Genomic DNA, 14,819 nt, shown 5'->3' on the forward strand with positions numbered 1-14,819 from the left:
AGGTCACCTTGTCTAACTTCTTGACTGAAACAAAATTCTTAAACCAAATATCATGAATCCTTCATATACAATGCCAAAAGAAATTTCTGCTGAATTTTTTCCTTGTACTCTTCTATAACTATACTTCGAGTTCATTGTTGATTGCTTTTTCTTCACTAAATTCCGAAGAACAATATGTTCGGTGGACAAACTTTTTTGCATTGTTGTCAGGTCTTAGGTTCCCTTTCGATAGTGGTTGGTTCTTCCAACATGTTCACCTTTGATAGTGGCAACCGCACAAAGACTATCACGCAGAAAATGAATGTTTGCAGTCCTCATCACTTTAAGGGTGTAAACACTTGTGGTTGGACTGATTCCAATCTGTATCAGACATTCCTCTCCTAGTTCAACAACATTTTTATTTTTTCACGTTCCCATCCGAGTAGGCGAAACAAATAATCCACTATGCCATATATTTGATCGATCAGGCCTTTAGTCGAATGTCATTATGATTTAGCGTTACCTGTTTCCCTGCTTATGTTTTTGAGAAGTACGTACTTAATCATGCTTTGCAGCTTTATCCAATTGTGTGGCATATAGAGGATACTGTCTTAGTGCATTTTTTTTTACTTATAATTTTCTTGGAATAGTGATACTAAGCTACATTATTAGAAGGAAAGCATTCGCCACTCACTCCACAAGGAGGAGATCACTCCTCTGCCAATGGCTTGTAGTTTTTTTTGTGACATAAGATGGCAGATTGTTATGTTTTTCCTCCATATTTTATGGATGTTAACCAACCAACTACTCCAAAAGACTGATCTGTTGGAGAGGGGAAGAACTATAAATTTAAGAGGGCCACGGGGCTTATAACTGGGGTATGACACACCCGAGATTGGAGGTAAATATACACTCAACAATGGATATGTTTGATTCTAATTTCTATTTTCAGGTGACAGAAACAAGAATAAGAAAGGCAGGTTTGTTGATGGTGAAGGTATATGTGAGATTAAATTGGTGGAATAGTTGGCATGAGTGAAGGTATTTCATGCACAATACCTTCTCAAATGGTAAGATCTCTTTCTCCAACTGTAAATGAACTTTAAACACCAAGGATATTCATTGAAGAAGTAACTAAAGGGAAAAAAAATATATGACTTAAACTTTCATTGCTTTCTAAAGTCCTCTGATGAGCATATTACGTGAAAACTATCGAAATCGAGCATCATTCTTTAGTGTAAATCTTCTCAAGTGGAATTTTTTATTACTGATGTTAGATTGAATTTTCCTTTCATTATATGAATGTAGCCCAACCTGTTGAAGAGAACATGCAATCAACAAGAAGGCGTCGATGGGTTTGTTGAAACTCACTCATATGTAAAACAGAATTTCTACTTGTAGGCACAAAGTAAACTACTATTGAGCATTGTAGGGTATATTCGACTTCATTCTGGGTGAGTGTGGTTCCTCCACTTCGCTTATCCTCGAGAGTCATTGAACACAAGTTTGCCATCGATGGTAATATTAACTTTTGATCCTAGTTTATTGCCATTTGCACTCCACACTAGGTGGTTCTATCTAGGGGTGTCAATGAGTCGATTTTGGGTCGGTTCCACATATATCTAGAACTGGAATCTAAATAAAAATATGGGGTTCCGGTTCTTATTGATTTTGGTTCTAGTTATGCGATCCTTGGAACCAGAACCGACCCTACAAATACACTACAGGAAAAATTAGCTACAACAACTTTTAGTGATGGTCAAAGTTTGACCGTCGCTATATAATGTTTATTTTGCCTCACTCACTTACTCTCGCTGTCTGAAACTCGCGCTGAAAGTTTGTCCGAGTTTGAACTCTTTCAAAATCAGTAAAAACTTTCTATTGCGTTTTCGATTCCTTCACTCTCGTTGTCTCTCTTGTTTGAACTCAAATGTTACTCTCTCTCTCTCTCTTGTCTGAAACTCGAAAAACGAAGCCTCACTCTATCGAATCTGATTCTACACCAATAAGCGAGAAGATATTTACTGATGAGATGGGACCAGAACGGTATGGTAGAGTGTGTACATATGGCTTAGGCCCGACCCCGAGTTCGGTCTTTACACCTGCTTCCAACTCATCTCGTAGTAGTACTTATGCTGAGATGTAGTCCCAGTTGAATGAAATGCAAAACACATAAGTGGAACGTGATCGGCAACATGAGGAGATGATTGCTGAGTTGCAAAATACGCAAGTGGAACGTGATCGACAACATGAGGAGAGAATTACTGAGCTACAGAGGGAGATGCAGATGCAAATGGAGATGGAGATGTAGGTGCAGATGTAGATGCAGATGCAAATGCAAAGAGAGATCCATAGCTAGGTGCATAGCCAAGTCCAAGAGCTTATAGCCCTACACTTCCGCACCATGTGTCCTAATGATCATCCTCCCAGTCAAGGATCTTAAAAGTCAACTCGATACATTTAGTTTTTTGGTACATTTAATTTCTCCACTTTAGACTTTTTTACATACATATTGTTTAACTAAGAACTGTTTTTTTAGTAACTAACCCCTTTTTAACTCCGCCAATGTAAAATTAAATATTTTACATTGCCGGTCCCAAGCCCAGATAAAGGAGGAGGGAGAAGGTATGCCATGGATTCATCACTGTGAGTTTATTTGCTGCATATTTTAAACTCATTGAAATGTATTTTATGTCCTTTTTTGGGATTGTGACTCTTTTAGATAAGACTTAGTCTCTTATCTATTAAGTCAAAAAAAATATTATTTCTGTGGGACCTTGGGTTTGATTATTTAATTTTTTATTTTTTTTCAGCAATTTTATAGCAGACCTTGACTGGATCATTGGAGAAGTTTCCTTTGTTTTTTGTTTATGTATTCATTAATGGTGGATGGAGGAGAGTTGATGATGATTGGGGAGAGTTTCCATGGGAAATTGTTATGGAAATAGTGGCAGATGTGCTCATGCCTTTTCTGCAGCTTCTTTAGGCAAGTCTTTTGATTCTTTTTTTTTGGAGCTATTTTATTCTTTTTAATGAAGTTATGATAATGGGTTTTTTTTCAAAACTATTTTTTCACTTCTATTTTACATGTTTTTTTAGTTAATTTAAGTGCTTAATTTTCAGAATTTTGTATCTCTTCTGTCAACTATGTTAGGTTCTTCAGTTAAGATATTTGGGGACTGTGGGAACCATCGATACAAGGGAATTTGAAAATTTCACTATTTTTTGTCATTGTGTTTGATTTTTTCTCTGAGTGGAGAAGTTATATGCAATTACTATGTTTTTAAGCACTGATGACTGATGAGAGACGAGAATTTGGAGCTTTTGAATGTTTGAATTTTCTTTTTTTATTCATCTTCTAGTCTAGATGAAGTTATGGATTTCAAATTAGAAGTTTCATTAGCTTCGATATCATGATCCGAAGATATTTGCGAAGATTCCTCAACACAAGTAGAGCAAACCAGAAAATAAAATTAGAGGAATCTCATATTTAGTGAGGGTCAGAGGACTTGAGTCTCATCCTACATTTAAAGGATCATCATGTTGTCTATGTTGCTGTACTGAAATATCAGATTGTGCAATTCTTAATGCACTTTGTTTCTGACTTTTAAGTCAATATGTTTGATAATGCAGTTACATATTGAAGGGTACTTACAAGCTATGTTGGATACAATGTATGTGAGAACAATGTCTGCATTTATCCAATGCTCTGAATGGTTAACCATTTGCATAAAGGAATGACCTTGAGTCTCTATTGTTTGCTCTAATTATAGATGAAGTAATCGTTCATATTCAAGAGCAAATATACCTTAGTGTATGAGAACAATTACTAAGTATGTTGAATGTAATTTAGCTTCTATTGTACTCCAGGCAAATCCCTCGGAACCAAAAGTATTTCCATTTATTTTACTTGGAAATAAGGTTGACATAGACGGCGGAAATAGTTGTGTGGTAAGGATCAGTACTACCTCCCAAAAATTCTGGAATCTGTATTAGGTTCTAAATTTATCTATGTTTGCACAGGTTTCTGAGAAGAAAGCGAAAGAATGGTGTGCATCCAAGGGAAACATACCTTACTTTGGGACCTATGCAAAAGATGATTCCAATATTAATGCTGCATTCCTATGTGTTGCAAAGACTGCTCTTACCAATGATCAAGGGCATGATATGTAAGTACACCTTGAGAGATACTTTTGGCTTCATTTCAAATCGTTTGCCTTAAATATTTTAGGTTCTGCTATGTTCAAATTATAAACCTATCAGTCTATCACATAACAATATTACCTTAAATATTTTTGATTATAGGAAAGGGTGCAACCTGATTTCATTGTATGCTGGAGTCAAAATTTACCAATAATCTGTTGCACAAGTTGAATTAGATCATTTTTATTCTATGTAACAAGAACACTTTATTTTTGAAGACTTTTCCGTATTAGACTTCATGTTGTACTCATGTGTCAGGCGCATGCTGACCCACAAAGGAATCAACTTCACCATGTTATACTTCCACTTGTAAGGACCTTATGGATTTCATGTTAGATGATTCCACAGTTTATAAATCGTCCATTCTGGCATAGCCTCATCAAAACAAAGATCTTGATAGGTTGGAGGGTATTATACCTGAATAATTTTCCTTTCTTTCAGCTACTTTCTGATTCAGAAACAGTGAGGTGGTTGAATCATGCAGTTGAGAAAGTCTGGCCTATATGCATGGAACAAATTACATCACAGAAAATCCATCATGATGATGAACTGAACAGGAATGAAAGATTAGGATCTATTATTGGTTTGGTGGGAGACTAAAGCAATGATTCCACTGTCTTGTGCAGTGCTAGCTTATTTAACTATTATTTAAATTATTTCTAGTAAAGCACTTAAATTGTTTTATGCAATTTTTTGTTTTTCTGGAATATTTCACAAGTGGGTATCTTTAATCTTCTTGTTTTCTGCATCTTTTTTAAGTTTTTGGTCAATGGGGTACCCACCTCTGTTTTTATTGTTTTATGCAATTTTTTGTTTTTCTGGAATTTTTCACAAATGGGTATCTCTGATCATCTTGTTTCCTACATTTTTTTTGTTTGTTGAAGTTTTGCCAATATGGATACTTCTGTTTTAATATTTGTAGCAGGGGAGATATGATCTAGTTCAGTTTATTAAGCTGGTTAAGAAAGCAGGCCTTTATGTTCATCTCAGGATTGGTCCCTATGTTTGTGCTGAATGGAACTTTGGGTAATAATTATTCCAACTCTATGTTTATTTCCCTTTATATCTATCTTCATCTCAGGATTGGTCCCTATCTCAGAAGAATTTTCTTCTATCACAACATTTGCACATGGCCCAGTTGCACTTCTTGGGTCCAATCTATCTGTTATGTCTTGACAATTTTGAGGTTAGTCAGTTGTTTCTGACCTGGAGTAAATGCTTATATGATGTTTCAGTTCCTTGAAGATGGAAAAAGGACTTCAAGTTGTTGGTTACTCATCAGGTTCCAAGTTGTAATATGACAAGCTCACAGTCTGAATACGAAAGAATGGACATATGTCGATGTTTGATGTTGATACATGTACATAATGGATGTTTTATCCTCGTCATGTACTTCATTCTGAATTGTGGAGCCTTGTCCATCTATAGAAAAGAATGCATTAGATACGTTGATATAATAGATAGGATGGGCAATACAAAACTAGAATTATGAAGAGAAGGTGTTGGAGTCCAAGGGCTTTAGAATGAGTGGAACCAAGACCAAGTACGGGGTGTTAATTTAGCATTGACACCTAGGAAGAGCAATGTCCAATAAAAAAATTATTGGTGTAGAAATCCTACGAAGCCACCATTTCATTATCTTGGGTTTATCATATATAATGATATAGAAATGAGGAAGATGCTGCCCATAGGATCAGAGCTGGATGGTTGAAGTGGGGGTTTGCTTCTAGTATACTATGTGATCGATCCATCACAATCAGATTAAAAGGAAAATATTAGAAGATGACAATAAGACTAGTTATGGTTTATGGAGTTGAATGTTGGGTGTTCAAGAAGCATCATGTTAATAAGTCCAAGTCTCACGTTTATTTTCACCGGCCCAATAAGTCCAAGAAAAAATTTCAACAGCCCAAGCCCAACGAACCACCGGAATTTCTTTTAATGAAAAAACCTTAAACCATCTTTACCAATTTTCCTTCTCAGCCATCTCAAAGAAAACGAAACCAAATCCAACTGCAAAGTCAGTTCTTCCATTTTTACCGATTTTCCTCATCTCAGCGAAAACGAAACTTGATCCAACTACAAAGTCAGTTCTTTTATCCTTACCGATTTTCCTTCTCAGTCATCTGTATCGATTTTTGAGTTCGAAGAAGTTTCTTTCATTTCAATCGACACTCGATACGATCTCTCAATCTCCCATTTCAACACCGAACGATCTCTCAATCTCACTCATGTTCCTCAATCTCCCATTTCGGATTGATAACTCACTTCGTCAATGGATTTTTAATCTCTCAGAGCTCAAATCGAAGAAGAAATCAGAGTTCAAGTCGAAAACCCTAAGAACCGATTATCAGTGCCACCGATCAAACCACTCCAAATCTCATCTATAAGTCTCTCTCTCTCAAAAACCCTAAAAAACCTAAAAAATCACTCTAGATCTCTCTGTATAGTTTGTGTTATTGCCAGCTCTCTTGTAGCATCTTTAATGATATCTGTATTTTATATTTGACGAATGATGGTTAAGCATCTAATATCAATAGAGGTGGTTGCATCAATTTCAATGGATATCTGCTTTGGTAGCTCTATTCTTGCATTTATATGATAAATTTGTTGTAGATATCTTTTTTTTTTCCTTACAAAATTTGAAAAAACAAAACAATAAAATAAAATCTATCAAAAAATTTAATGGCTTTTGTTTGTTTGGCTTTAGTGTCTGTTGTCTGTAATTCTATAATTCGAAAAAAAAAAAAATGTTGTTGCCCTTATCTTAATTCATAAGGCTTAAGATGCTGATGATGATGTGTTCTTGCCATTGGTACTGCATCAAATGATTGTGTGTATGTGTGTGCGTGTGCTCTTGCCATTGGTACTGCATCATAAGCGAGATTTTTTAATCATTAGTGCTTTTATAACAAGATTAACTTCTTGAATGAGCTTGGAGATAATTGAACAAGACCTCTACAGAGCCATTAAGAGTACTCTCAAGAGTGGCAAGATGATTAGAGAAGTCAGTGCTACTGCTGTTACCTTGGTTCCTAAAGTGGAAATGCCCTCAATTTTTGGGATCCTAATTCACTAAGTGTTGAGTTTATGTTTCTAATCATTTCACCCACAACACATCTCAAGGTGACTTTGCACCCTGAATTTCAAAGGGTGGGACTGAATCAGAAGTGAGATCCAACTCTAAAGAGCATTACTTAACGATATATTATTCACCTTTTCTTTTCTTTTTAATTCATCTTTGTTTGAAACTTCGAAGCCCTTTAATTTCTCTCCTTTATTTTTCTTCTTCTTTTGTTTTTTTGGATCAAGATAAGTATCTACTTTGCCAACTAGATTATGTTGTTTACAGGTAATTATGCAAGAAAATCAAATATAGACATATAGAACTACCCTTATGTACCCAAAATGGCCTCAAAACTCATGAGTGATATATTTGTGTGGCTTAGAAAGTTGAAGAAAAGTTAGACCATCAACGTACCTTTCGGAGCGTTTTCTCGAAAAAATATTCCTCTAGACTATACTTTCGGAATTAAAAGAGATATCCCACGTAACAATTGTGAGCATGACTTAATGGGAGATAATTTGTGCCTCGAATGATATTAAATGATCACAATTTTATAGACATTATGCAAAGGCATCAGATCCTTTATGTAAATCAAGACCTTTTCACATAAATCGTGACAATCTTAAGCATATTGAACATTAATCCTTTATGGGTTATAGGTAAGGTGACTAATCTATTCCTTCTCTATGCGATGCTAACAAATCTAGTTATCAAAACACATCAAAATAAAGTTTGAATAAAACGAGGAAGGAAATTGGACACTTGTCCTGTGCTGTGGTGATTAATGTAGCGCCTTTGGGAGTAGCGAAGCAGCCAAGTCCAACGTGGAGGAACTGAACTATCCGTCGGAAGCCTCATCCGCGGTGGAACCTAAGTGCATCTACTAAAAACTATGATTTGGCACTGGTCCTGTGCCTTTTTTTTTTTTTTCTCAAAGAAGGTTGCGCGCCTTATCTCTTCACACCTCTTTTTTCATTTTTAGGTAGGGGTGGGTCACTCCGTTGTATACAAATTCTCGGTCATTTTAGCTAGTCATCCTTGGCGTTAGCCCTTGTCAAGCAATACTAGATGTCAGCACAAGAAATATATCTTCTTAATGGATATTTAATTATAATTAAGTTTCTATGTAGTAGTTATTATGTTGGCATTGGCAATTGTGAGAACTGTTTTTACTCAATTATTTGATCTATTATACCCATTAGTGTTTTTGAGAGCTAATTGATTTCAATTTTATTGAGGGCTGGCTTGTTTAGGGACGAGGTACTATTTATTGTTTTATATCAGACAGAGTAAAAGAAGGCTAATGTTGTGTCATCATGTCATTAATGTATTTGGACACATGATCTCATTTGGTTTTGTATCACCTACTAGGCAGCTTGTTAGCAAGTGAAATTGAAGCAGGGAGGAGGAGGAGGAAAGCAGGAGGAGGAAAGCAGGACGAGGATGTTTAAGGTGTGTTTGGAAGCAGTCCTTCATTTATGGTGGATTAGCTTTCACACTAAATTGAACAAAAGGTGCCAGCTTGGATGGATTGAGTATGACTTCTTGCTGCCAAGCAACAAAAGCTGGTCACACTGTGTGCGCTTTGATATTTTGGTCTCATCAGGCACAGTGCATTTCTTCGATCCCAAAATGTAGGATATGAATGCAGATACAGTTCTTTTAGTGTTTCCACATGTTAAACTTAAAGAATCAGTTCTTAGAAAAATTATGTTTTATTATTAAATAAAACATATTAGAAAAGTATGTTACCCTCTTTTTTTTTTATGTATGTTGCTGCCAGCCACATAACTCACACAAAGAAAATGTTAATCATTGTCACTGCCTTAGCACATGGATGTGGGTATGTTAAGCAATGTTGAACTATTCAGATATATCACGGGCCATTAGTTATTGGATTCTGATGAGCTTAATTTCATCCCATTTGCATTGAAGTATATCATAGGCCATTAGTTATTGGTTAGAGTTTATAGTGTTCTAATCTATCTTGTTAATGAAGTGGTTTTTCTTTATGGTTCTTTGCATTTTTATGCTATTTTAGTGTTCTTATAATAGATTTCATCTTTTCTTCTTGCGATTATGTGTGAGTACTAGTTCAGATTTGTGTTTTTTTTCCCCTTTCCAAGGTTAAGATCTTGATCTCTTACTTTTTCTAACACTCTCTTACTCTTTCAGGACTTCTCCCAAATGGAAACTTCGAAATACCACCTAAGCAATCCAACCCCAACAAAACAGTCATCAAGGGGGAAGTACTCACTACACAAATGGGAAATCAGTGGCTTGGTTGAGTACATCCATGGTGGGCCGCTAGCTGGTGGAATGTTTTTTGTCATTGCACACGGTACCTATGCCATAAGGCTTGGCAACGAGGCCTCAATCTCTCAAACCATATTAGTTAAACTGGGTTCTCTGTATTCCTTCACATTTGGGGCTTTGAGAACATGTGCTCAAGATGAAGTATTGAGGGTTTCAGTTCCTCCGTTCTTAGGGGATCCACTCTACAACAGCAATGGAGGTGATGTTTATGCTTGGGGCTTTAAGGCCAAAACTAAGTTTGCTAAGGTGACATTCTACAACACGGGGGTTCAAGAGGATCCAGCTTGTGGTCCTCTCTTGGATGTTGTAGCCATTAAAGAACTCTTCCCTCCCATGCCCACCAGAAGTAAGTAACTTATTTGGTATTTGTTATGATTTTTTTTTTTTTTACTTATAAAAAAAAAAGTAATTTGAAGGCCCAAGAAGGGCGAAAAGTAGACCCAATAGAATGTGGATTGTGGTAGTGAAAGCAGAAATGAACATACTTTCAATAATAGAAAACATAGCTCTAGACAAAATTAAATGGAGGAACATGATTCATCTAGTCGTCCCCAAGTCTTTGGGATACGGCTTCAGTGATGTTGATGATGATGAATCTTTCTTACACGCCATCTCATAATATTCGTTTCTTATGCATTGTATCCTGCTTTTTTGCAATTATATGATGTTCTGAATTAGCTATGTTTAATTCCATTTGTTCTCCTTCTGATTTTATTAATTCTCCACAATTTGATCTGGGTTTATGGCTCCGCATCATAAAATCCATGTAATCTCTATATTTAATGTCATGTTATTTTCTTTTTTTGCAGTTAATCTGGTTAAAAATGGTGATTTCGAAAAGGGTCCTCATCTACTTAAGAACTCCTCTAATGCTGTCCTTCTCCCTCCAAAACAAGAAGATTTTACATCCCCCTCTTCCTGGTTGGATCATCAAATCACTAAAAGCAGTGAAGTACATTGACTCGAAGTACTTTGCTGTCCCCTTTGGACACACTGCGGTTGAACTTGTTGCAGGGAGGGAGAGTACCATTGCTCAAGTTCTAAGAACAATTCCTAACAAAATCTATAACCTCACGTTCACTATTGGAGGCGCTAAGAATGGGTGTCATGGATCGATGATGGTTGAAGCTTTTGCTGCCAAAGATACCATGAAAGTCCCCCTTAAATTCAATGGAAAGGGTGGGTTCAAGACTGTCAGTTTCAAGTTCAAAGCAATTGAAGCAAGGACAAGGATTACATTCTACAGTTCTTATTACCTCACAAGGGTCGATGACTTTGGCTCTCTTTGTGGTCCTATCCTGGATCAAGTTATAGTTTCTCCTCTCTTAGAGTTGGACTACTTAATGTTTTTGTTTTTTTAAAGGCCAGCCTTGCTTTTGCATATTTGATCCTTGGGTTGATTTAAGGGGTTGGAATATTTAATCGGTGTCTGAAGTATCTGACATTGCATTACCATCTTCATGTGGTGAGATATATTTTGTGGACTCAGTTAGTAGAGCATATATGAAATTATGAATGGAGGCTTTGTTGTAGTTATAGTTTATTTGTTTTTATTTTTTTTTTATTTTTTAAGGTCTTATCATTCTTTGATACTATTGATTGAATACTAATTGGTGTGGATGGGATGTGAATGTAGATGTGGATGTGAATTGGAGTGGATGAGATGTGGATATGTGATTTTTTGGCAGGTATAGGTAGAAATAGCCAATAATTCGACGGCTCAAGGCCGTTGAATTTTATGACTAAAATACTAGATTCGACGGCTCAATTATTTTTTTTGATGGTTTTGAGCCGTTGAATTTATTTTTTCAACGGTTTTCAAGGCATCAAAAATAATATCTGTGGCGTTAGGCCATCAAATTTTTTTTTTCGACATGGCCCAATTCGAAGAGTAAATTCGACAGGTGAGACTGTTGAATTTTGAAAAATTCGATGGTTTTGAGCCGTTTGAGTTTAGCTTATTTTCAACTAGTATAAGTTCGGGTTCTGTTGGGTTGGCCGATGGCTATGCCCGAACCCAATCAGTTTGGCCCGCCCAAGTTGCAGCCCTACCACGAGATGGTTGAGACTTTGAAAGTCTAAATATAGACCTAAATCTCTGGTATATCAAATAGGAGGTCTTGAGCTCACGAAGAAATTCCAAATCTCTTATCATTAATAGAGCTCAGTCAAACAATTTGAATCTTTCGAAGAAATTAAAGATTTTATTATTTTGGCGGGTGAGAGCAGTGGTGACACAGCAAAAACCAAAAGTGGCACTTTCTTTGGGTCAAAAAATTTGAGTATGATAGAATAGGATTTCACGATGTGTAGGAAAACCATGGCTTAAAGTAATTGTATTCACATGGAAATGATCTCAGGACTGATATTTTATCTACGACACAAATCCATCTAATTTATTTTTGATCATGATCTTAACCCATTGTGAAAATCGTTAAATTCAATGGTTAGAAATCATCAATCAATTTTTTTTTAATTGAATTACATTTCTATTTAGAGAGATTATATGACCAACCCAACTTTTTTTATTTTTTTATTTTTATATTATATATTTAAATAAAATAGTTTAAATATGTTGAATGTTTGCATATATTCTTGTTTGGATTTTAGATATAATTACATGAACTATTGGTTTGGTAAAAAAAATTATTTGATGTGGACATATAAGCTCTCTTTTTCTTTTTCTTTTTTTATTATTATAATAACTGTTCTCCCTCATATATTTCTCATTTATGATATTTTAGATAACTTCAAAATCTAACTTTAGAAAAGATGAATAGAGGGGAAGATAAAGATGATACCCACCATGTTCATTTTCCTCAGCTTAGGATACCTGTCTCATGAGCATCTATAATCCATCTTCCTTAGTGGACCCTAGTCATGCATTAAGCATCCTTATATGGAGACAAATATAAGTTGAAACAGCTGGAGTGGGGCCAAGTAGGACTATAAATGGGTTGGGTTTGGTCTGGCCTGACCCATAATAGATAAGGTATAGGTCATGTTATTTAGCCCGTTACGTTATCGGAAGGGCTTGGCCTGATTCATGTTCGGAGTGGGGCTCAGGCTTGAGAGTTAGGCTCGTCGGATTGCCCTGTAAATTATAATATAATATTATTTTTAATATTGACATTTGTATTTTTTCATTGATTTCTGTATTATTAATATTTATATGAAATTTTGTAAACCGTCCGATCAGTAGATGGGCCTTGTATCCATCTACCTGATTGTTTGGGCCCACAATTACATTTAAGGTCTGCAAGAAAATTTAGACAGACTTGGCATGCAATGTTGGCACCCGAATGGGTAGGGTAAAGTTTGGGCTCGGGCCGAGCCTGGCCCATTAATAGCCTTATACCTACTTAAAGTGCATGAGGTCAAGAAGATCCTCAAAGGATTTTACCAGTTGGAATGTGATCATTTGGGATATGCCTAGAAAATAATTTCTGTTGGAAAATTTTATTTGCAAGTGTATGATTGTTAGGGGTGTCAATAGGTCGGTTACGGTTAGTTCCTAGATGGCTTTTGCTTCACTAGCTTTTGCGAGAACCCTAAAATTAGGTTTTTGAGAAGTCTTGCTGGGGTTGCTTTCGTGCGCAAGACACTATGAGAAGCCAACAGCAAAGAATGTATGGGGATGAAATGATGATTTCACTCCTTATTCTTCTAACTCATCGATTAACAGTAAATCAATTCGACCTCTCTCTACTACTTCTAATAATTCTTCGTCAGCATCTGTAACAAATAAGATTCTCCTGGATGCTACTTCATAGATTATGAGCTTCTATGTCTTCTAGACACAGAATCCTGAAGCAGAAGTTGGAATCTGTAACAGACAGACCCAATTATCGCAATTTTGATTATCAATATAATGAAACATAACTGAAATTGTAAATTTTTTTCTTGGTTCCTGATTTCTATAGGTTTGGGTTCTCAATCAATTTGGTTTTTTAGATCTGATTTTAATCAGTTATGATAAAAAGGGATTCAAAATTGGGTTTTTGATTCTAATTCCAGTTTGGTTCTAGTTAAATGTATATCCATTGACTCCACTAATGATTGTGCATTTTCATGGAAAAATTCATTTTTTTAGAAAACGAATTTTCCTTCTTGATGGGAAAATATCTTTGAACCATCTTCCTAGAAAAAAGATTTTCTCATCAAAAAAGGAAAATCCCGACGTCATTTTCTCAGGATCACCCCTATCCCCACTACTAAACACCAACTCTCCTTTTGAAAATTTTCTAATTCGTACAATCATTTTCTTTGAAAAATCATTATCTTATGACAAGTTTTCCAAAAAAACATTCTCAAAAAATGATTTTCCTTGCAATCAAAATAGTACACACCCTACAAATTTTTCTGAAACTTAAAAAGTTAACTACTTGGGCTTTTATGACAGTGACAATTTATTCCAAGGGAATATGAAAAGAGAAAGTGATGTATTCCAATCTTCCAAGTGATTGAACATATCTGCAGTACTCACTAAAGTTGCCTTAGGGTTTCCCTCTTACTGTTACTTAGTCCTATTGCTTTCTTTACTTTCTTTTAGATTCTCTCCATATCTGCTAATGTCAGTTCAAACCCACACACCCCAACCCTCTCACCTTCTTTTCTTTTACAAATCTTCTTCTTATGGGGCCATGCATGCCAAAGCATGAAGATCATGTGGTCAAGCAACCTCAACCATTCGATCTCTCGATGACTTTCCATCAAACGCTAATCCGAGGGTCCTACCATCTACTAAATTATCCATCAATGAATGGTCTAGATCAATGGGAATGGGGATTAAATTATTCTGACGACGATTATATTGATTTTAAGTCTACCTATTTCAGTACCAAAATTGTAACCATTTGTATATAATAGTCCTCAATCTGGGTTTATCGGTTTCTTACTCAAACCCTAACTCACGAGTGATAGTACTCTTGTGAGTTTTCTAGATCATGTGGTCTTTGAGTCCTCAACATTTGTATCTAAACGTGTGAGTGTGTGTGCGAATAATAATTAACAACAAAGCCTTATCCCAAATTCTTTGGATCACCTAAACGAATCTTGTTTTTTCATTCTATTCTATCCAAAGTCAAGTCTTTTGTTTTTGAGATTGAGTTCATATACACTTTCATTGTCTCCATACTTGATCTTTTGTCTCCCTCTCGTTCTTTTAGGGTATTTAATTTGAATATTTCTTTTAACTGGATTATAATCGCCCTTCATTGAATATACCCAAATCATTTCAGCCAGCTTTCTCTTA

The 14,819-nt window shown here is 35.7% G+C and overlaps 1 pseudogene across 1 annotated transcript; it reads left to right on the top strand.

Annotated features, from left to right (window-relative positions):
- Nucleotides 1–35: 35 nt before the first annotated feature.
- LOC147383810 (protein TEEBE-like) lies at nucleotides 36–11,103 on the top strand (annotated as a pseudogene). Its single transcript, XR_015172445.1, has 6 exons — nucleotides 36–2,625; nucleotides 2,793–2,965; nucleotides 4,003–4,148; nucleotides 5,105–5,208; nucleotides 9,425–9,911; nucleotides 10,375–11,103. The product of XR_015172445.1 is annotated as a protein TEEBE-like (transcript).
- Nucleotides 11,104–14,819: the final 3,716 nt, after the last annotated feature.

Source organism: Akebia trifoliata, chromosome 15 (genome assembly GCF_017979445.1).
Source record: "Akebia trifoliata isolate Shusen 1 chromosome 15, ASM1797944v1, whole genome shotgun sequence".
Taxonomy (NCBI): Eukaryota; Viridiplantae; Streptophyta; class Magnoliopsida; order Ranunculales; family Lardizabalaceae; genus Akebia; species Akebia trifoliata.